We start from the raw sequence: 23,179 nt of genomic DNA on the forward strand, positions 1-23,179 counted from the left end.
CTCCAGTACACTCCAGATATTGGTAGGCCCAACCTTCAATCCACAGGTTCCCTCCCATGACCAGCAAGGTTCTGTCTCAGCTCTGGCCAACATACTAGATTCCTCTAAGTTTGACCCTCTGACCTCCCAGGTTCTGCCCAGGGCAGGTCTGCTCTAGAGCTGCCTTTCCTGACTCCAATCCTTGACCTTGACCCTCTGACCTCCCAGGTTCTGCCCAGGGCAGGTCTGCTCTAGAGCTGCCTTTCCTGACTCCAATCCTTGACCTTGTCTGGGAGGCAAGGTTCAATGTTTTTCCTTCAGCTGCCAACACTGTCATTGCTAAAAAGGCTATGCAAAAAGAAGTTCATACATACTGGTTTTGGTTTTTATTTTTGTTCCAGTTTTGGTTCACATCCCTCAATTTGCAATTCAATTTGCAATTCAAGCAAGGCCAAGGTTGTGTAGACTAAAATCTCTATCAAAAGCAATAGATGTGAAGTCAAAAAGCTCCTAGCCCCAAAATTTGAAACGTAGACTGGAATTCAAATTCATCAACTTTGGCATTTTATATGCGGCTTTCGGTTTCTTTACTTTTGGACAGGCCTTACTACATGTAATAGAAAGAAAGAAAGAAAAGTCACCCTTCCTTGCATACTTTTACATGTACTTAGTATTATCCATTTGTGGAAAAGAATGAAATTATTTTAAAAGCAAACCACTGAATGATGGGCATTTGTCCAGGAAGCACAACTGTAAAGGGCACCTTGCAGACAGTTTCCTGGTAAGCTTACCTGTCTACAAGCTGGGGATTGCTTCTAGTGTTCTTCCTATGCTGTAAGATTGGCAGTCATAATGACCTGACTGCAGATGAGATGGAATGAGATTGATGACCTAAGGCTACCAGGCAAGTGCATGGATGAGATGAGTTTTGAACTAAGGGCTTCCAAGCTCAAAGTAGGTCGAAAATGTCCACATCCCACCTCCTGCCAAAGCTGCTACTATTCAAACTGTCATACATAGTATAAATAACATTTTTAAAGCCAGACTTTTAGTAATCTCTGAATGCTTCTCTCCAAACCTTTTTTATTGTGTGTTAAAACATAAAAAGGGAACTGCAACAAAGAACAAAGGTTTCAACGTATATACGTCAGCTTTAGTGTTCTATGTCCCAATGCTTACAACTTTGGATATAAGAGTGTGAATTTTAAACAGTGGGACATAGAACACTAAAGCTGACATATATACGTTGAAACCTTTGTTCTTTGTTACAGTTCCCTTTTTATGTTTTAACTTACGCAATAAAAAAGGTCTGGAGAGAAGTATTGTAGCAGATCCATCATGCGTATAGCGTCACCACCATTATATCAACGAATCTCTGAATGTTTTAAATTGTTTTAATCGTTTGTTTTATTTTGTTTTTGGTTGGTGTCTTTTTGGGCAATCAAATTCTGGGCTTTACCCCTGCCAACTATTTAAACCAGATAACAGTCCCAAAGTACCACAGAGCCCTGACATTGGCCCGATGCAATGCCTTGTGCACAGCTATGATGGAAGGGAGATACTAAAGAATTCCATATGGAGAGCGTATTTGCTCCTGTGGCTCTGGTGAGATTGAAAGGACGGCTAATGTACTCTTGTACTGTCACTATTGCCATGATATTCAGCATAAGCTCATCTCTTCAGATATTAGCATATATATATATATATATATATATATATATATATATATATATATATTCATAGTTTAAAAGTTAGTCAACACTAATAACAGAATGACACTGAGTATAAAAGTAGCAATACAGCAAAAGTATGTAATTAATACAGAGTGGTGTTAAATCTCATACCATATTGTATTCTGTACTATGTATGGCAGCAACATATCCAGAGAGTGAAGGGAACATACATATAGGCTTTAGAATATTTAGTTATTAATGAGCTCCAAACGAATTTTGCTAGCTATAAGACAGAACTTAGCCACATTATAGGACTTTTTATTATTTTGTAGGAGTAGATTGTTTGAACTGTTTTTGTCTATTTTGCTGTTATGCTGGTTAAAGACCGAAATAAAGACTATGCTATGCTTATTTTGTTTTTGTTGTGTTTATTGTTGTGAACCGCCTAGAGCCTTTGGAGTCAGGTGGTAAATAAATATTTATTTATTTATTTATTTATTTTATCATATTTTTATACTGCCTGATATGTATATCTCTAGGCAGTGTACAAAATTTAAAATATTTCAAAGTCACAAATTAAAATACATGACAATAAAAACAATAGAATAAAATTATTAAAACAAGTTTTTAAAAATTAAAATTATTGAAATTAATTCTAATTAAAAGCCCAAGAGAGCAGGAGGTTCTTGAGGTTCTTCCTGAAAACAAACAGAGAAGGAGATGCTCTTATTTCAGCAGGAAGCTTATTCCAAAGCCCCTGGGGCAGCCACAGAAAAAGCCCAGTCCTGGGTCGCCACCAAACGAGCCGGTGGCAACCGTAATGGGACCTCTCCAGCAGATCGTAACAGGAGGCAGGGATTATGACAAAATAGGTGCTCTCTCAAATAGCCTGGTCCCAAGCCATTAAGGGCTTTATAGGTAATAACCAGCACTTTGGAACCCAGAAACATATTGGCAGCCAGAGCAGTTAGTTTAGAACTGGTGTTATGTGATCCCTTCGTGTCGTCCCAGAGACCAATTTGGCTGCTGCATTCTGTACCAATTGTAGTTTCCAGACTATGTACAAAGGCAGCCCCACATAGAGCAGTAGTCAGGTCTGGAGGTTACCAGCATATGTACCACTGTTTTAAGGTCATTCACCTCTAGAAATGGACGCAGCTGACATATCAACTGAAGCTGATAAAAAGTGCTTCTGGCCACTGCCTCCACCAGAGAAACCAGGGAGAGCTTTGGGTCTAGGAGCACTCCCAAGCTACGTACCTGATCTTTCAGTGGGAGTGTAACCCCATCCAAAACAGGCAGATCTAAACCATCTCTCAGGTCCTGTCCCCCCACAATCAGAGAGGAGAGCTGATCTTGTGGTAGCAACCATGACTTGTCCCCTTGGCTAAGCAGTATCTGCCCTGGTTGCATTTGAATGGGAGACCTGATGTGTGAGCACTGTAAGATATTCCCCTTAAGGGATGGAGCTGCTCTGGGAAGAGCAGAAGGTTCCAAATTCCCTCTCTGGCAGCATCTCCAAGATAGGGCTGGAAGAGATTCCTGCCTGCAACCTTGGAGAAGCCACTGCCAGTCTGTGGAGACAATGCTGAGCTAGATAGACCAATAGTCTGACTCAGTATATGGCAGCTTCCTATGTTCCCATGTACCTCCATTTTATTTGGATTGAACTTCAGTTTGTTATCTCTCATCCAACCCCATTACTGCCTGCAGGAAGGCATTTAGGCAAGATATGCCATTTCCTGATGAGGTCAGCATGGAAAAGTAAATCTGGGTGTCATCAGCATATTGATAACACCCAGCACCAAACCTCCTGATGACCTCTCCCAGAGGTTTCATGTAGATGTTAAAAAGCATTAGAGACGGTATGGAGCCCTGTGGGACTCCAGTTCTCACTTAGCAGAACAACATTCTCCAAGTGACACCATATAGAATCTGCCAGAGAGGTAGGAGCGGAACTACTGTAAGATAGTGCCACCCAATCCCACCTTCCCCAGGCAGTCCAGAAGGATACCATAGATGGTATCAAAAGCCACAGAGAGATCCAAAAGGACCAGAAGAGTCACACTCCCTCCGTCAATAGCCAGTTGGAGATCATCCATCAGGCTGACCAAGGCAATTTCGACCCCACAGCCCACACAAAAGCCAGTTTGGGTCTAGATAATCTGCATCATCCAAACCTGCCAGGAGCTGAGAGGCCTAACTCTGAGGGATCCAGCATAACTTTCTTCAAGAGTGGCCTCTTTGAGACAAGGAGGTATCCTGCCCTCCCTCAGAGAAGCATTTATAATATTAACCAGACCCTCTCTGATGATATGATAATCTGATGCGATAAACCAAGTTGGGCAAAGGGCAAGAGAACAGGTTGTAGGGCACACAGTCCGAAGCAGTTTGTTCACTTCCTCAGGAATCACAAACTGAAAGTGATCTAATCTAATCCCATAAGAGGAGTTGCTGGACACCTCCACAGTAGACTCTGCAGCAACTGTGGAATCCAGCTCGGCCCGAATCTGAGAGATTTTATCCGCAAAAAATCGTTAAAGACATCACAGTGACTGACTTAGTTTAAATTTCCAAGTTTAAATTTAAGGGGGAGTGGGTACATACAAACCCCCTCACAACCCTAGACAACTCAGCCAGTTGTGAATTTGCAGAAGCAGTGTGGGCAGAAAATAACTGCTTTTTTGCCGCCCGTACTGCAAGAGCATAGGTCTTCAAATGTGCTCTGTGTTGTGCCCAATCAGACTCACCCCGAGTCTTCCTCCACTTGCACTCTAATCGTCTACCTTGCCGCTTCAACTCTCATAACTCATCTGAATACCACGGGGCTGTCTTTAAAGCAAGTCGGAGAGGATGCTTAGGAGCTATTGTGTCTACTGCTCTAGTAAGTTCATTATTCCTTCTTTTATTCATTAATTCCATCAGTATTCCAAATAAATAAATAAATAATGACTTAAACTCTCATAGTCATACAATAAGAGTTTTAGGTGCAAGGGAACACCCCTTGATCCACAGATACTACAATTATATTAATTCCACATTAGCCCTATTCACACATTATGTTCAATAAACATACAATGTGAACACACATTATTATCCACACATTATTTTTAACACATGTATTTATTTACATTTTTATACCGCCTTTCGTTAAAAGAAAACCCCAAGGCTTCCTATCTGTATCTTTCCTTTGAGGGTGCTTGTATCCAGGTTCACCATGAACGAATGTACAGTAATCCACACAAAAATGTGCGAATCTATGTATGTGTATACACCTGTACAACATAATGTCTAAATAGGGCTATTGTATGAATGCTATCAAATGTGTTGCATAAAGAGGGTCAATTCATACATGCATGTACAGTACATAACTCAGTTTCTCAGTATTTAATGACTGGTATTAAATACTGAATGCAAGAATTGAATTTATTACAAAGCCTTATGGCAACAGGAAAGCTCTGCGTGTTTGATCTATTTGCTCATTCATACATCAGAGTCATCTCTTGATATGGCAGTCATCAAGTGAGAAACATACAAATGTGAACTTGCTCAAAAGAATAAATCTCAGAGCAAGGAGCTAGCATGGATTTCACCTCCCTACCAAGGAAATGAAGGTGACTTTTCTATTCTCTCTGAGGATAATTTTAAAGATAAGGGCCCCAGTCCATCTGTAATCATGCCACAAGATGGTGTTGCACATTACTAGGAGTGTGAGAGAGATTTGCTGGGAATGTGCATACTCCTCTGGCATTGCAATGCAAATGCACAACCCAACCACCAAAGTATGCTGCGGAAAGGAACATGCATCTGCTTCTGATCTGTGCATACTGAGCAAGCCTGCTATGTGTGTAGATCTCCCTGCTGGTTCCAAGGAAAGATCCAGTGACAGCATCAGTTGAAACTAAAGGTTAGAGATTCTTGTGTAATGTTGCTATCAAAATACCTCAGCCAACTTTAAATGTGATAAAAATGCATCTGAATAAACTAAAAAGTCTTCACATTGCCTGCTGAGAGGTCTTTTTTTAAATCTTGAAAATTCAGAACACATTTTAAAATCTAATTTTAAAACAAACACTCAGTCTTGGCCTGACACTTTTTATTATCAAGTCAAAGCCAGCTGTGTTAGCATGTGGTCTGCTTAGAACCCAAGTTTATAAAGGCAAAGGGCAAATTAGCAAGTTTGCAGTATTGCCTAGAGACAAACAATGCAGAGGCAAAGGAAGAAAACCTGGCAAGAGAATGTAATGTGAACATCTTCAAAATATTCACTTCAAGTGGGTGCATGTGCAAAAGAGTGAGTGTGTTTGTGCTTGTGAAAAAGAGGTGGTACTCATAGTTCTTATCATCTATATTATTAATTCTCCAAGACGGGCCATGCGTGGGGACGTGGCAGAAAGGAGGCAATTGGCTGACAGAGCTTGCAAGCAGAAGCACCTGATTGGGCAGTGGGGATTCCATATGCAGATAGGGAGGAGGGGCCTGTATAAAAGAATAACAGGCAGGGGTCTGCAAAAAGATGGGTCATGAGGGAGGAAAGAGCCCCTACAGGAGAAGGAGGCTTCCATTGTGTGAATTAGATGAGGAAACAAGATGAACAAAATCTGTTAACTCAAGGAAGGAGGGAGAGAGAGAGAAAACATGAAGGGAGAGGAAAGAAAGAGTAGGGAAGAGTGAGTGGAGAAGAGAGAAAGAGAGAAAAAGAAGGGAGGGGGAAGAGAGACAGAAGGAAGGGCATGGGACGGGCCCGAGCCTGTCAGCAACCTGAGGGGAATGAGCGGCCATGGCAGCACTAGCAGCAAGGAAAGGCCCAGTCAACCACTGCTGCAGTTTGGGGCTACCAAGGTCATTGTCAGAGGGAGACAGGCAGGCAAGGGACGGGCCCGGGCCTATTAGCAGCCTGAGGGGAATGAGCGGCCATGGTGGTGGCAGCAGTGAGGAACGGCCCGGACAACCACTGCTGCTGCTCCTGTGGGAGGAGCAGGAGTGGGGCTCGGGTGAGGGTGGGGAGGTCTCTGGGGACAGGGGCTGCAGCTTGGCCAATAGGCAGCAGGAATGCTGCAGCCACGACCAAGAAGGGTGAGGGGGATGGAAGTAACAGGATGGAGGAGGAGCAGGAGTGAAGCTCAGGTGAGGGTGGAGAGATCTCTGAGGTGAGGGGAGCAATCAAGTACTAACGCGTAGATGCTCTAGAGCGCGCAAGAGTTCCAGCATTGAAGTGGAGAGAAATAATGGCAGCGGCCAGGAGGCAGAGGTCGAGGGCCGGCGGGTGTAGCCCCGCCGACCGGAAGAGGTGGGCGGACGGCGGGCGAAGCCCCGCCAGCCAGGAAGAGGAGGCAGCAGCGGGGAGAAATAATGGCGGCGACAAGGAGGTGGGAGGCGGCAGCAGGATGGCCTGGCCCTAGCCTGCCCACTGGGGTGAGGCAGCAGCGGACCCTGTTCTGGCCGCATGGAGGAAGCAGTAGCAGGCCAGCCTAGCCTGGCTGGCAGCAGCAGGATGGCCTGGCCCGGGGGGACGGCGGTGGGGCAGAGCGGCCGGTCAGCCAGCCAGAAAGCTGGGCATGCCGGGATTGGGGGGAATGGCTGGGCCCAACTAGAGGCGCAGATGCTCTGCGCCTGGGCCCACTAGTTCTCTTGTATTTACGCGTGCTAAAAACAGACTAATTAAAAGTTGCCTATCTGAGTGCAATTTTGTAGAAATGCAGGATATAACATTTAATCATAACAATAATAATATATGTCAAAGGTGGCTTAATAATGTGAAAGGTGGCTTAACCATAGCTCCTCAAAAAAGCTTATAAGAGTCCAATGTTTTCCCCTAAGTTTATCACATCAATTTCTTGGTTCCTCAAGGCTTAGCCTAGTAACTCCCAAAGAGTGTGTAGGGGGACATTAGTGTGCAATGAGAGAACAACTAGAGTGTACAAGAAATAAACAATTAATGAAATACTGCTGTAAGTCCAAAGGGGCCCACCCACTAAGGAGGGAACATCTTTGTATGATTTACTAGTCTGGCCTTGCCCCCTTCTAATCAGCCTTCACTGGGGAGAGTATCATTCTTCTGTGGGTCTCACTAAATTATCCAATCCTGTTCAGTGCAAATACCCTGCAGAATTACCCATTCTGGGAATTCCCCACTGCTCTGGGCTAGACTCTGGGCTAGTCAGAAGGCACAACCAGCTTAAGTGATTCATGCAGAAACACAGAATAGGCTCCTCTTAGGGCTAATATTTATTTATTTGCATTTATATTCTGCTCTTCCCCCAAGGAAGTCCAGAATGGTACATGGTTATGTTTATCCCTGTAAGGTAAGTTAGGCTGAGAGATAAGTGACTGGCCCAGAGTTACCCATTGAGGTAACTCCATGAGGTAACTTGGGTCTCCTCAGTCCTAGTCTAGTTCTCTGATCGCTACATCACACTGGCTTGCTTACAAATTCAGTCTTATAAATAAGTCTACAGAAGTTACTTGCCCATCAAAAATTGTACTAGCCAGCAAGCCCACAAATAGCTATCTTAGTCACTTGTGGCCTGGAAAAAGCAAAATGATACACCAGCCGCCTTCGGATGTCATGGACATTCACCTCAGGTTCACCCCCCATGACATCCAAATTATTGGAACCACTGTTCCTGGACCCAACCACGATTCCGATTCCTTCCTCAAATCTCGGAATGAACTGCCAGTTGGAATTAAGGTATATTTACCAAACCGAGGATCCGTAGGCTCCAATGTGACATCCAGTTTGTGCAAGCTCCACAAACTGGAGATAAGGGGTGGAAGCTCCTCCCTCTCTCCAATGCAACTGGCTTCCCAGACTGCAGAATGTGATCATCTGGGAGCACGTCAGGGAACTGGATACAAACTGCGGGTCCCTACAGTCTTTAAACTGTAGACTACAGTTTAAAGTTACGTCTGAAGGTGGCCACCTTGTATAAAGCATCTTCATCCAGTCAACTGGAGGCAATTCTTAAGGCCAAAGTACACATTATGTTAATAACATCATTGCAAGCACACCTACATTATTATCACATGGTACTCTGACCTGCTGGTGTCTAATTTTCTCATGTTTCTCCAAACGAACACCTGTTGAGAACTAGCAAAACCCACTGCCTTCCACAAGGAGGCAGAATGTTGTATAGAAACACCTTGGCTGAGTTAAAAATTGAAACCAAATCTAAAGTCCATTGTTCTATGCATTGGATCATACTCGCCAAAGAAAACAACTGAAGGGAGTATGATAGAAATGCATAAGAACATGACTGGCATAGACAAAAACCCATTCTGTTTTAACAAATAACATTCTTACATTCTCATGTTCATGAGGAAAATATTTACGCAGTCTTGTGCAATGGTGTGAAATTTCATCAGTTCCACAGGAACATACACACTGTATGCTATCTTTCACATCTGAGAATAGCTTTGTGAATATACGGCCCCACTGGGATTGAGCCTACAAAAGCCTGAACGTTTCTGAAACATGTTGGATATCTTCAGATCCCGCTGCTAACAGCCAAGAGTCTGCACCTAGAAGTCGAAAGTATGAAGCCTCATTCTAGTTAGTAAAATTAAAAACTACACATATGCATAATGATTATCCAAAGTGATCCAAAATTTTAGATGCAGGAAGAGCCTGGGATCAGCCCATATTAACAGGATTGTTTGTTATTACAAAAGAGCTTTTGCTCAGAATACGTTTTAAGTACTATAAGTGACAAGCATCTTGGTGAAACTTTCCAACTGGCTTTTCCTCTGCCAAATAACTAGTTGTCATTTAGTCAGACCCCACAAGCCCCAGCATCTGCCACCATACATCACCATAATGTGGGACCCTGCATCCTGAACATAGGGATCATGTGCTTTCTTACTTAAATGACATGCTGGTCTATGCCCCCATAGAAAACCTAGCTAGGGAAATCACGTTGGAAATCCTTAAGATCATTCAGCACACATGATTTAAGGAGAATGGGGAAACACCCAATTAGTCCAGCAAAGGGTTAAGTATCTAGGAATTTGTCTAGGGGAAGGAGGAGGTGCCCAGATTAGCATAGGATAGAAACAGGGAAGTTCCTGGCTCCTACAGATGTCCATACTCTACAGACCTAGCTTAGGACCATGGATTTCTCATGAGACTTTATATAAGGAAAGGACTCCCACTTCCAACAAAAGTGGCCACCCGGCCTGAAACTCTGAGGAGGCCCCATCCTCCTATATAATAAAACCCTAAGGTACCTTGCGCGTCTCTTGCAGGTGTTCTGCACATGCGTGGCGCGTGCGGACGCAGCGGCGTGAGGAAGGGGGATGTGAAAAACAACGCTGTCTGCGTTCTCCTTTCCTGCCTTGAGTGCCTTCCACTGTTGGTCATGTGCAGTCCAGTGGCACACATGCTCACTGGATCTGCCCTCAGAGGATGCGTGGACGGGAAAGGGACGGAATTTTGTCTAGGCTGGAACCGGGCTCTTGCATCTGGGAGGGGGGACTAGGAGCAAGGAGGCGCGTTTCACTTTGTTTTGACTGGAGGAGGAGGAGACTTTCCCTTTCTTCTTTGCGGACTGACTGCAGGCAAGGGAGGATCGACAGACAGACAGACAGTCCTTTTGCTTTTCCGCCCCTCCCCTCACTCCCAGAAGGCGGGAGAAGCAGCCCTTCGCTTCTCTTTCAGTGGTACTAGCCGCGTGGATGGGCAGGCACAGAAGGCGGGCGTGGACTGGGACAACAGTAATAGCCCCAAGCAAGAACCGCAGCGGCGGAGCTGCTGTTGAGGAGGGTCGCGCCGGGCAGTCTTGCAATGTCCCTTGCCCTTGAAGAAAGACTGTTCTCTACACAACTCTTCTAGCGCCCGTTAATGTAACGGGCTTAATGTCCACTAGTACAACATAAAATGTTGAGGGAACTATGAAATTGTTGAGCACCTCCAGCCCATACTGGGGAGTGGGGAGGTGATGATGTTCAGATCAGCCCTGTATTTTTCAGGGATCTAAAGGCAGCATAATGAAGTCATGGTTGCCCACACAGTACATATGCTCATTTTATCTGTTCTGTTATGGCCTCTAGACAAACAAATTTCTGAAGTTGCTAACACAAACCATAATTGGATTTTTAAAATGAGCTTGAGTTCAGTAGGGAACAATGATTCTATCAAGGACTAAGCTCAAGCTATTCAATGTACCAAAAATGTTTCCCCCTTTGAAAATATTAGTTTTAAATTATCTCACTTGCCCTCACCTACCCTCATGATGTAACCAGATCTTATTGGGTTTGATTTTATTTGCTGATGATTGGTAACATTATTTCATTAGACATATCACACCATTCACTATGTGACCCTTCTTGGTAGGATCGCCCATATGACTAATTCACAAAGAAGCAGCAGTGAAGGAAAATAATGGTGCTAAAAGGAAAAATGTTTACACAATGTAAATATTTTGAGGGGAAATTCCACTCCATCCTCATTGCTTCTTTAGACCTCAAATTCAAAACATGAATATTCAGCACAGCTAAATTAGAAATTGGCAATATTTAATATTTTGCCTTGACTTGAAGCACACTTGTCAAAAAAAGTTGATCACTACTGATGTATGGCATAATGTTGGATGATGCTAAGACAAATCAAGGAATCCAAAACTGCCATTCTTACATCCCAGATCAGAATATGACCAGAAGTTGACTTACAGCATAGTTAAGTTACGAGTTCTCAGATCTTTTGAATAATCTGGATCTCATGCTTTCTTGAAATGTATGTCCTAACTGTACATATTACTGTAATCAGTAATGGGGGAAAACAACATTTTACCTCCTTATTTACTTATTATTTATTTATCATATTTATATACATCTCTAGGTGGTGCTTCAGCATATTTGTGCTTTAGAGTATCATTTGGGTGGGGCGAGAAAGTTTGAAGCTCAGGTTTTTATGGTGGGAACCCAAGAAGAACACTGCAAATGTTGTATGAGTGCCATATTACAGTCTTATGAGATTTTAACTACTTTTCAAGGCTATTTTGTCAAGTCATCATAGGAATGTATATCAAGAACTAGGAAATGCATATATGGTCTCAATTCCCAGTTGTTTATTCTGGTTCACTATAGTGTTTTCCAAATATTAGTTTCACTAAGAAGAATTTGAGATTAACTCTTTCAATGGCTCAAGAGACTGTTCATATAAACAGCAAAATCCAAGAGAAACTTTATTTCAGTTTCAATAGTATGCAATATTATTCCCATGCTGTACCGTGCTATTTGCACAGCAAATACTATGCAAATTTGAGTGTTTTTTCAATAATTTTAGTCTGCTCTCAGTATATACAGAGCTGCTGTAGCACAACATAATGCTTAAAAGAAACAGCTAAGAGGTCATCAGTTCAAATCTCAGCTCAGCAATTATTTATTTATTTAACACATTTTTATACCACCACCGCCCAAAACGCAAGTTCTCTGGACAGTTTACAAGATAATAACCAATAAAAAGATTAACACATTTCAACAATTAAGATTTAAAACATTAAAACATTAAAACTCCCCGCACAAACTAGGGGGTTTGTGCGGGGAGCAGGCTTAGCCCACTCTCCCCACAGACAAGCAGGGAAGCAGCCATGGGCGGCCAGATCAGCTGCCCACACGACTGCCAGCTCTGTCACGGAGCCGGCAGCGGCTGCAGGGACTCGGGGCCACATGGCCCCCAGAAGTTCCAGGATGCCCCGCACGAGTGCGTGGGGCATCCTGGAGAGACCCCCAGGGTCGGGAGGCTTGTTTCAGCCTCCCAGCGGGGGTCTCCCTGTGTGGAGAGCTGCGCTGCAGCAACACATGATCCAAAAGATGGGGTTAGCGGAGCACTTGGTCCGCTAACCTCGGCTAAGGGGAGAGGGAATTTGGAGGGTTTGCTGCCAGGAGCCGCGCAGCTCCCATGGCTGTAGATGATCAGCAAAAAGCTGGCTAGGCTCCCTTAGCCTGCTTTTTGCTGATCGTGAGAATCTCCTCAATATCTAATTAAAAGCCTGGGTGAACAAATGCATCTTGACTGCCCTTTTAAAAGTTGTAAGAGATGGAGAGGCTCTTATTTCCGCAGGAAGTGTGTTCCAAAGCCTCAGGGCAGCAATGGAGAATTAACTCAGAGGATCGCCCTAGATAAGGTACTCTCTCTCATTCTCCTCCGATATCTGTAATATGGGAATGATAAAGCAAGCTTACTTTACAGGGTTGTGCTGAAATCAAATATGTGAAACATTTTAGGGCTTTTAAAAAGCACTATACAAGTATTATTATTCCTGCGTAAGTCACAGGTTGCTATGGTCCTTTATCAACAGCTATTGGTAACAAAGTTATATGTTGGTAAAGGATCATAAAAAACTTCTGACCTGCAGAGATAATAATACTTTTATAGTGCTTTTTAAAAGCACTGAAAGTGTTTCACACAGGCATATTACTTTGCCTTGGTTCTTCACAAGACCACCTCCTCTTTATTTCAAACTTTTATTACTTAAGAAAAGGTGGTTGCAACGGCATCAGAATAAACTTATTATAAGAACATACTGGATGACAGCCATAAGCAACTTCAATGACTAAGAAACAGAACCATGGAGAGGTCTATGCGGTTAGGAGCTGCTTGATTCTTTGTGACTAGAGCCATCAGGGACAGAGAGTAGGTTTGGTCCCCATAATAGTGGTGTTCTTCAACAGGCCCTTTAGAGTCAGTCACTCTAATGGGGAAAATTAAAATGCTGCACATGTTGCAGTAAAGGCAAAGCCTGCCCTCCATTTGATCACAGGTGACCTATCCCTCACTGATAAGGATCCCACAGAGGTTGGGGATCCTTGAAAAATACATCATCTTCCTTTATACATATCCAGAACATAAGAACATAAGACCAACCCTGCTGGATCAGGCACAAGTCCCATCATGTCCAGCATCCTGTTTCACACAGTGGCCCACCAGATGCCTCTGGAGAGCCTGCAGGGCAAGAGGTATGTGCATGCCCTCTCTCCTGCTGTCGCTCCCCTGCAACTGGTATTGAGAGGCATCGTGCCTCTGAGCTTGGAGAAGGCCCACAGCCTCCAGACTAGTAGCCACTGATAGACCTGTCCACCATGAATCTGTCTAAGCCCCTTTTAAAGCCATCGAAGCTGGTGGCCATCACCACATCCCATGGCAAGGAATTCCATAGATTAATTATGCGCTGTGTCAACAACAGGCATTTTGCATATAAATAAAGAGAGCGCACTCTAATCTGTTAGATAAATTGCAAAGTTACCAATGGGTCAAAACAGTACATTGACATTAGGGGTAAAAATTACTATTGCTTAGAAGCCCAGTGGCAGCGCCACAAAAATTGGGAGGGGGCAGCAAATAAACAACATTTATTTCGCTAAATGTTTATACCGCCTTTCATTAAGACAACCTCAAGGACACTTAAAACACATTTAAAACATAAACAGTTACACAATAAAAATATTACATTGGAATATAAAAATACAAATCTAATTAAAAATTTAAAAAACATACACAATAGGACCGTAAAATACAGAGCAGAAGCAACAAAAACAACACACACATAAAAGCCTGGGTAAAAAGCCAAGTTTTCACTTGGAGTCTGAGGAGCTAATACCCACTGGGAGAGCATTCCAAAGTGTGGGGGCAAAAACTGAGAAAGGCCTTGTCCCATGTGCATGATAGTCAAGCCTCCCTCATCGGCATGCGGAGCAAGCCCCCTCCAATGACCTCGTCAAGTGGACAGAATCCCTTGGGAGCAGGCAGACCCTCAGGTATCCAAGGCCCAAACCATTAAGGGCTTTAAAGGTAAAAAAACATCACTTTGAATTGGACCTGGAAACAAATTGGCAGCCAATGTAGCTCTTTCAAATTGGGTGTATTAAGATCCAAGCAGACGTCTCTGGATAAAATCCTAGCTGCAGCATTTTGCACTAGCTGCAGTTTCTGAATATTATTCAATGGCAGCCCCACATAGAGCATATTTCAGTAATCCAGTTGTGACGTGACTAAGGCATGGGTAACTGTGGCCAGATCTGCCTTCTCAAAAAAGGGATGCAGCTGGCGCACTAGCTGAAGCTGTGCAAAGACACCCTGGCTGACCACTACCTCCACCTGAGTGTCCAAAAGCAGAGCCAGGCAGGAGCATAACTAGGGAAAATGGCACCTAGGGCAAGCACTAAAATTGCCCTCCAACCCCCACCCCGCATCCAAACATTTTAAACTGGGATAGCAGATCATCATACAATTACGTTAATTGAATATATATGCTTAACCAAAAGAGCAAACACCCTCCTGGCTTTTAAATCAGTGGAAGGCTGGGCTTTTGCAGAATAGAGAGTTACAAGCACATCTCACTACAAGCATACCCCCAATTACTTCACAAAGTTTCCTTTGTGAAATAGTGGAGGGTCTGCAGCATGGAATCTTAGTTGGCTCTAGGTCTGATTCTAACAACTGAGTCTGAAACCTACAATATGCTCCCCCCACTTGTTCTGGTACATCATTGTTTAACTTCTGATACATGTATATTGAGTCATGATGCTTATTTTTTGTTTTGTTCATGCATTTATGCTTTGTTTTATGTTACAATTTCAAAGTTAGGAAAACTATAAGAGGGCCATTTTAGAGAAGATATGCACTGCCTTAGTTGACAAAGAGAGCAATTAAATCCATGACTAAATCACCATTTTGTAAGAGGTCACAAAGGGAATGGTATAATCATGGTCACCATTGTTCCTAATATGGACTACATCCGCTGCCTGATTTTTGTTTGCTTTAACCCCTGATAACTGGGCAAAGAGGCACCTCTTTAATGTGGTTATTTTCTTTATTGAGCAGGGGGAGAGTAACTGGCCCTCTCCACCCCCAGCACAGTACCTCCAGTGACTGTTGCTGGTGTCTATCTGATGTTTCTGTTTAGATTGTGAGCCCTTTGGGGACAGGGATCCATCTTATTTATTTATTATGTCTCTGTGTAAACCACCGTGAGCCATTTTTGGAAGGGCAGTATAGAAACCAAATAAATAAATAAATAATCAGAATTTGATTCCTCAAAGACTGCACATTCAATTATTTATCATTCCATCCTCCCTCCCTCCCTCCGCTATATATATATACACACAGAGACTTGTTTGAAGCTATTAAAGCAGAGGAATGCCCTCGCTAGGCTTAAATAAGACAACCTGAAACACCCCCAAAGTTTGCTCATTGTGGGCAGATTTTGATGCAAGGAAATGGCCAAATGGGAGCACATATTCTGCAGATCTAGCTTACAATCTCCCATCATATTTAGGATGGTTTGCTCCTTTCAGTTTTGCAAGTTCTTCTCTTTGGGTCTGGTTCCAGCAAAAATAAAAGGAGTGGCATTCAACAGCCATTTATGGAGCAACTGCTGCTTTAAAATTCAGCTTGTCCTGTTCTAACATGTTTGCAACTCGGAGTACAGACAGTCAACCCCTTGTTCTCCCTCTCCCAGGAAGCACTTGCCATTTATTTCAGGCAGCATTTTAAAGCTGAGGCCACGCCCCTTTGACATCACATGCAGAGGGGCTGTGGCCTCAAGCTCCGAAAAGCCTGAGCAAGCTCTTTGGGTCATTTCAGGCAGTGCTTGCTGCCTGAAAGCATCTATTCTTCCTTTCTCTCCCTCTCTGGAGGGAGAGAAATGGGAACAGATTCTTTCAGGCAGCAAACGCTGCCTGAAATAAACTGCAAGTGCTCGCTGGGAGGGGGGAGGCGGGCGCCACTCCAACCGCAGTTGGGGGGGGCGGTGCATGGCAGGCACTTTGTGCCCCTCTGCAATGGCACCCAGGGCATGTGCCCTGCCTGCCTTACCCTCGTTACGCCCCTGGAGCCAGGTCCAGTAATATCTCCAGTAACACCACCCACTTATGGGTGGGCAAGATGTGTGCTGCATATTACATTTCTGAAACAGAAATGGGAAGGGCGGGGGGGGGCAAACTACTTGTCTGGGGGGCACTTGCCACCCGCCCTGAAGCTGTCCTTGTGTAAGTCAATTGAATTTAGGCATAATCCTGCTAACGTTCATCAAGAGCCAAGTCCTCCTCTACAGCCATTACCATTATAATTTTTCCCCTTCAATTTTTTTTTTTTTTTAAGATTATGAGCCCTTTCAAGACAGGATTACTCATTTAAAAAAATGCTGTAAGCTGCTCTGAGCTTGTTGGAAAGCGCGGGATATAAATCTAACAAACAGAACAGCTTTAAGTCCCATTGATCAACACATGTTCACCGCTCCCACTGAAATCAATAGAACTTAAAAGTCCTTGGTTGGATTGTGCCTGCGTAATCTGATCCTATGCACATTTATTTACTGAGACATAAATCCCACTGAGTTCAGTGAGGCTTACTTCCAAATAACTGTACATAGGATTTCAGCTTTAGCCTCTTCATTTTAACAAGCTCTGCTTCTTTGTAGATTTTGGAAATAGCATAATGTGTTCTCTTTTTTAAAAAAAGAACATTTCAGCGTTGAAGATTGAGATTTAATAGAGCATCTGGAGATGCATCCTTTCCCTTGCACTCCTTCATCCCCCAAGGTTTGTGAATTTTTGGTAGAATAAGAAACTTCTCTGAGTCAAAACAAGCAAAAACCTTGTCAGCTGAGATCAATTTATAATACGGTTAAGGTTAGTCATTACTGACGGACATTCACTGCATTTTTAAAAAACTAAAATGAAATGAAATGAAATGAAACTGAGGCATCACTGAAGTGTATGAACATATGAAGCTGCCTGCTATAATCAACCAGTGGCTCCATATAGCTCAGTATCATCTGCTTTGGTGGCCTCTCTCTAATTCTCTAATTCTCCTGGACCTCTCAATGGCTTTTGATACCATCACCCATGATACCCTTCTGGGTTGGGACTTAGGGACAGAGTTATACGGTGGCTCTGCTCCTACCTGGAGGGTACTACTCAGAAGGTGATGCTGTGGGACACCTCATCCACCCTTTGGCTTATGGAGTGCTGCAGGGTTCTATTCTATCCCCTATGCTGTTTAACATCTACATGAAACCTCTGCGAGAGGTCATCTGTTGGTGTGGACTGCGGTGGCATCAATATACTGATGACACATATCTACCTGTCATTTAAGTCAGCAGACTCCAAGGAGGCAGTGGGTGCTCTGAACTGGGGTTTGGAGGCTGTTCTCGGCTGGATGGTGGCAAACAAGCTGAAATAAGGGCCAACAAACAAACTGACCCTATCCACCACCAGCGCAGTTCGCCCTCCAGTGCTATTGCTGGTGTCTATCTTATATTTCTATCTTATATATCTCTGGCTATCGACAGAGGGAGTGTGACTCTGCTGATCCTCTTGGATCTCTCCGCAGCTTTCGATACCATCAACCATGGTATCCTTCTGGATTGCCTGATGGGGTTGGGATTGGGTGGCACTGTTTGACAGTGGATCCGCTCCTACCTCTCTGGTAGATTCCAGATGGTGTCGCTTGGAGACTTTTGCTCTGCAAAGTGAGAACTGAAGTATGGAGTTCCACAAGACTCCATACTGTCTCCAATGCTCTTTAACATCTATATGAAATTGCTGGGAGAGATCATCAGGAGGTTTGGTGCTGGGTGTTACCAATATGCTGATGACACCCAGATTTACTTTTCCATGTCAACCTCATCAGGAAATGGCATATCTTCCCATAATGCCTGCTTGGCTGCGGTAATGGGCTGGATGAGGGATAACAAACTGAAACTGAATCCAAATAAGATGGAAGTACTGACCGGAGGGGGTCGGGACCCGAGAGATAGTTTAGATCTGCCTGTTCTGGATGGGGTTACACTCCCACTGAAAGATCAGGTATGTAGCTTGGGAGTGCTCCTGGACCCAAAGCTTTCCCTGGTTTCTCAAGTGGAGGCGGTGGCCAGGAGCGTTTTTTATCAGCTTCGGCTGATTCATCAGCTCCATCCATTTCTAGAGATGAAAGACCTTAAAACAGTCGTACATATGCTGGTAACCTCCAGACTTGACTACTGTAATACACTCTACGGGGGGCTGCCTTTGTACCTAGTCCATTCTGTACAATTGGTACAGAATGCAGCAGCCAGATTGGTCTCTGGGACAACACGAAGGGACCATATAACACCAGATTTGAAAGAACTGCACTGGTTGCTGATACGTTTCTGGGTGAAATACAAATTGGTTATTACCTATGGTTATTACCTATAAAGCCCTTAACAGCTTGGGACCAGGCTATTTAAGAGATCGCCGCTCCTGTCATGCACCCGCCCACCTTTTACGATCTTCTGGAGAGGTCCGGTTGCAGTTGCCACCAACTTGTCTGATGGCGACCCAGGACCGGGCTTTCTCTGTGGCTGCCACAGGGCTTTGAAATATGCACACTACTAAACTAAGAGCATCTCCTTCTCTGTTTGTTTTCAGGAAGACCCTCAAGACTTTCCTATTCTCGCAAGCTTTTAATTAGAATTTTAATAATTTTAATAATGTGTTTTATATTGTTTTTATCATGTTTTATGTATTTTAACCTATGATTTTAATGTTGGGATTTGTACACCACCTAGAGATTTACATATCAGGTGGTATAAAAATATGATAGATAGATAGATAGATAGATAGATAGATAGATAGATAGATAGATAGAGGCTAACTTGCATAACTGTATGGTAGCAAAAAGAAGTCCTGCTATCCCCCCCCCAAGTTCTTCTATGCTGCCTCATCATGGCAGGGGGGTGTTCCTGGGAGGGATGAGTGAAGTACGCCCATAGGTATACTCCCAGTAGAGTCACCCAAAGCACGAAGGTCATCCCAGATGCCCAGCTAAAGCAAGCAAGCACCTATATTGGGCAGCAGCGATATAGGAAGGTGCTGGAGGTGGATGATCACTTCAGTGACAATGACAAAGTTATCATTTCATATTGCATGAGAGAAGACAATAGTAAACCACTCCTGTATTTCACCAAGAAAACCACATGGACAGACAAAATAGAATGATTGTCAATGTAGTGCCAGATGATGGGCCCCTCAGGTCAAATGGTACTCAACAAGCTACTGAGGAAGAGCTGAGGATCTCTCAGAGTACTGATGATATTTATGATGCAGTTAGAATAAAGCCTTTTGGATGTCTAGCAGCTGATGTTGCCGTGCGGGAAAAGAAAATCCAAAGCTGCAAAGACAGAATTACAATGGGAACGTGTAACATAAGAAGAATGAATATAGGAAAGCTCGACACAGTGAAAGATGAAATGCATCGACTATAGATTGACATCTTGGGCATCAGTGAATTAAAATGGACTGGACTAGGACACTTTCAGTCAGAAAAGCATTCCGTTTACTACTCAGGACACGAAAACCAAAGAAGGAACGGTGTTGCTTTCATAGTCAGGAAGGATATAGCAATAACAGTACTTGGGTACAATGTGGTCAGTGACCAACTAATATTAATTAGATTTCGTGGACAACCCTTTAACATGACAGTTCTTCAAGTCTATACCCCAATGACTGATGGAGAAGAAGAGGAAGTTGATGAGTTTTATGCTCAAGTTCAGACTGAAATTGACAGAACATGCAAGCAAGATGTGATGCTGGTGGTTGGAGACTGGAATGCCAAAGATGGAAATGGTAAGGAAGAAAACAAAATCAGTCTATATGCCCTAGGAAACAGAAACAAAGCAGGAGAACGACTTATTAGTTTCTGCCAAGCCAATGATCTCTTCATTGCTAAGTTAACACATTCTTCCAACAACCAAAACAGCACCTATACACATGGACATCACCAGATGGAGTACACAGAAATCAAATTGATTACATTATTGGTGAAAGGAGATGGAAGAGCTCACTTATAACAGCAAAGACATGGCCGGGAGCAGGTTATGAAGTGCTCATGTGCAAGTTCCAAGTCAAGCTAAAACGGAGAAACAAAGCTATCTAGCTTCCAAGGTATGATCTTGAGAATGTACCCACCATTTTCAAGGAGAACATCAGGAACCGCTTTGAAATTCTGAACCTCATTGATAGGGAACCAGAGGAATTGTGGAATGAAATCAAAGATGTTAATGATGAATGTGAAAAGAGACTGCCAAAGACCAAGAAACAGAAGAAAACAAAATGGATGTCAGAACAGACGGTGGAAATTGCCAAGAGGAGAGAAGCCAAAGTCAAGAAAAATAGAGATCTCAGGAAGGAACTTAATAGGGAATTTCAGAAAACTGTTAGAAGAGATAAGGAGCAGTACTACAATGACATCTCTAAAGACCTTAAGGATGGAAATAGACACGGAACAAGGCAAGTTTTCCAAAAGATCTCTGAACTCAAAGGGAGATTCCAACCTTGAATTGGTATGTTAAGGGACACCAAAGGACAGGTAGTAATTGATTTAGAAAAGATCAAACAGAGATGGAAGGAGTATACTGAAAATCTGTACAGTAGGGACATCAACATCCAAGATACTCTAGAAGATATTCCCTTTTTGCAAGAACCTCTAGTACAGGAAGATGAAGTTAGATCAGCATTCCGGTCATTACCAAGTCAGAAGGCTACAGGAATTGATGAAATAGCTACAGAAATATGGCAGGCAACAGAAGAAGAATCAGTCAAGGCTGTAACCAAAATATCCCAGCAAATTTGGAGAACAACACAGCGGCCATCAGATTGGAATAGCTCAGTCTACATACCCATACCAAAGAAAGGAGACTTAACAGACTGTGCAAACCATCGCACAATATCCTTAATTTCATATGCTAGCAAAATAATGCACAGTATCATCCATCGTAGATTAGAGCCCTATGTGGAAAGGGAAATGCTGGATGTTCAAGCTGGTTTCAGAAAAAGCCAAGGAACAAGAGACATCATTGCTGATGCATGCTGGATAATTGAGAAAGCCAAACAATACCAAAAAGAAGTCAATATGTGCTTTATTGACTACAGAAAAGCCTTTGATTGCGTTGACCATGTCAAGTTGTGGAATATCCTTAGGAAAATGGGCATCCCAGATCATCTCATTGTTCTCATGAGAAACCTATACACAGGACAGGAAGCCACAGTCCAGACGGTACATGGTGAAACAGACTGGTTCCAGATCAGCAAAGGAGCAAGACAACCCTGTATACTTTCTCCTTCTTTTTTCAATTCATATGCTGAACACATACTGCAAGAAGCTGGATTGGAAGAAGATGAGAGTGGTTTTAAAGCTGGAGGAAGAAACTTCAATAGCCTGTGCTATGCTGATGACACCACTCTGATAGCTGAAAATGTGGATGATCTGCAAGCTCTAGTAATGAAAGTCAAGAAGCACAGTGAAAAGATCAGACTACAACTAATTGTAAAGAAGACTAAACTAATGACAATGGGTACAGCAACCAGCCTCAGAATTGACAATGGAGACAATGAACTGGTGGATAGCTTCTGCCTTTTAGGATCGACCATCAACAGTAAAGGATCCAGCAGCAGGGGCATAACTATAATAGCGCAAGGGGAGACAGTTGTCTGGGGGCCCACTGCCTTGGGGGCCCCCTAGAGGCAAGTCACATGACTGACTCCACCAGCCGCGCATCCGCCCAGACTTCCTTCAGTTGTATTCATCCTCTAAAACTGATACGAGTGTTAAGACCTGGAGTTACCAGAACAGCATGTCTTTCTCTAGTACCATTACATGACTTGCATCTTCCACAATTTACAATACCTTTTAAAAAATAATTTAAGATGATGTTCTATTGTGGCACATAGGTTATTTAATTATATATATAGTTTTAACTTCAGTGGGGGGTGGCATTCTAAAATCTTGTCTCTGGGCCCACTCCAACCTTGCTACGCCTCTGTCCAGCAGTCAAGAAATATGCCGCAGACTAGCGCTTGGTAGGGTTGCAATGAAGGCCTTGGAAGGATATTTAGATGCAGTGACGTGTCTACACCTACAAAGATTGGAATTGTTCAGGCAATGGCTTTTCCTGTGCCACTCTATGGATGCGAAAGCTGGACTTTGAAAAAGCAAGACAGAAAAAGCACTGACACTTTTGAACTTTGGTGCTGGAGAAGACTTTTGAGGATACCATGGATAGCCAGGAAAATAAACAAATGGATCATAGAACAACTCAATCCAGAATTTTCACTCAAGGCACAAATGGCCAGGCTCAGAGTATCATACTTCAGACTCATTATGTGAAGATCCAGCTCCCTTGAGAAGTCCATAATGCTGGGAAAAGTTGAAGGAAAGAGAAGAAGAGGACAACCAGCAGCAAGGTGGATGGACTCGATTATGACAGCAATGAATGCACCACTGAGAGACTTTAAAGGCCAAGTTTAAGACAGATCATCCTGGAGAGAATCTATCTATGTGGTCACTAAGAGTCGACACTGACCTGATGACAGTGACAGCACTTAATCAAGCAAGCAACAAGCAAGCAAGCAGACAGACATTGGTCCTTGTTCACCTTTTTACTCTGTTAGGTAATCTTTAAGGTTAGGCCCTGTTATACTTTATAAAGAGGCGTAACTATAGGGGGGCAGGGGGGGCACGTGCCCTGGGCGCCATCTTTTCTGGTCACGTGGGGGGCGCCGCCATGACA

At 43.4% G+C, this 23,179-nt stretch overlaps 1 protein-coding gene across 11 annotated transcripts in view; it reads right to left on the minus strand.

Annotated features, from left to right (window-relative positions):
- Window positions 1-23,179, minus strand: part of HMCN1 (hemicentin 1) — a 409,401-nt gene that overhangs the window by 309,344 nt on the left and 76,878 nt on the right. Inside the window, exon 1 of one of the 11 annotated variants that reach the window (XM_053242918.1) lies at window positions 354-381. The exons of the other annotated variants lie outside the window; for them this stretch is intronic. The gene's annotated coding sequence lies outside the window, so the exon portion shown is untranslated. Of the gene's footprint in view, window positions 1-353; window positions 382-23,179 lie in introns of those variants that run through there. 11 annotated transcript variants of the gene reach the window in all.

This window comes from Hemicordylus capensis, chromosome 4, assembly GCF_027244095.1.
Source record: "Hemicordylus capensis ecotype Gifberg chromosome 4, rHemCap1.1.pri, whole genome shotgun sequence".
Lineage (NCBI taxonomy): Eukaryota > Metazoa > Chordata > Lepidosauria > Squamata > Cordylidae > Hemicordylus > Hemicordylus capensis.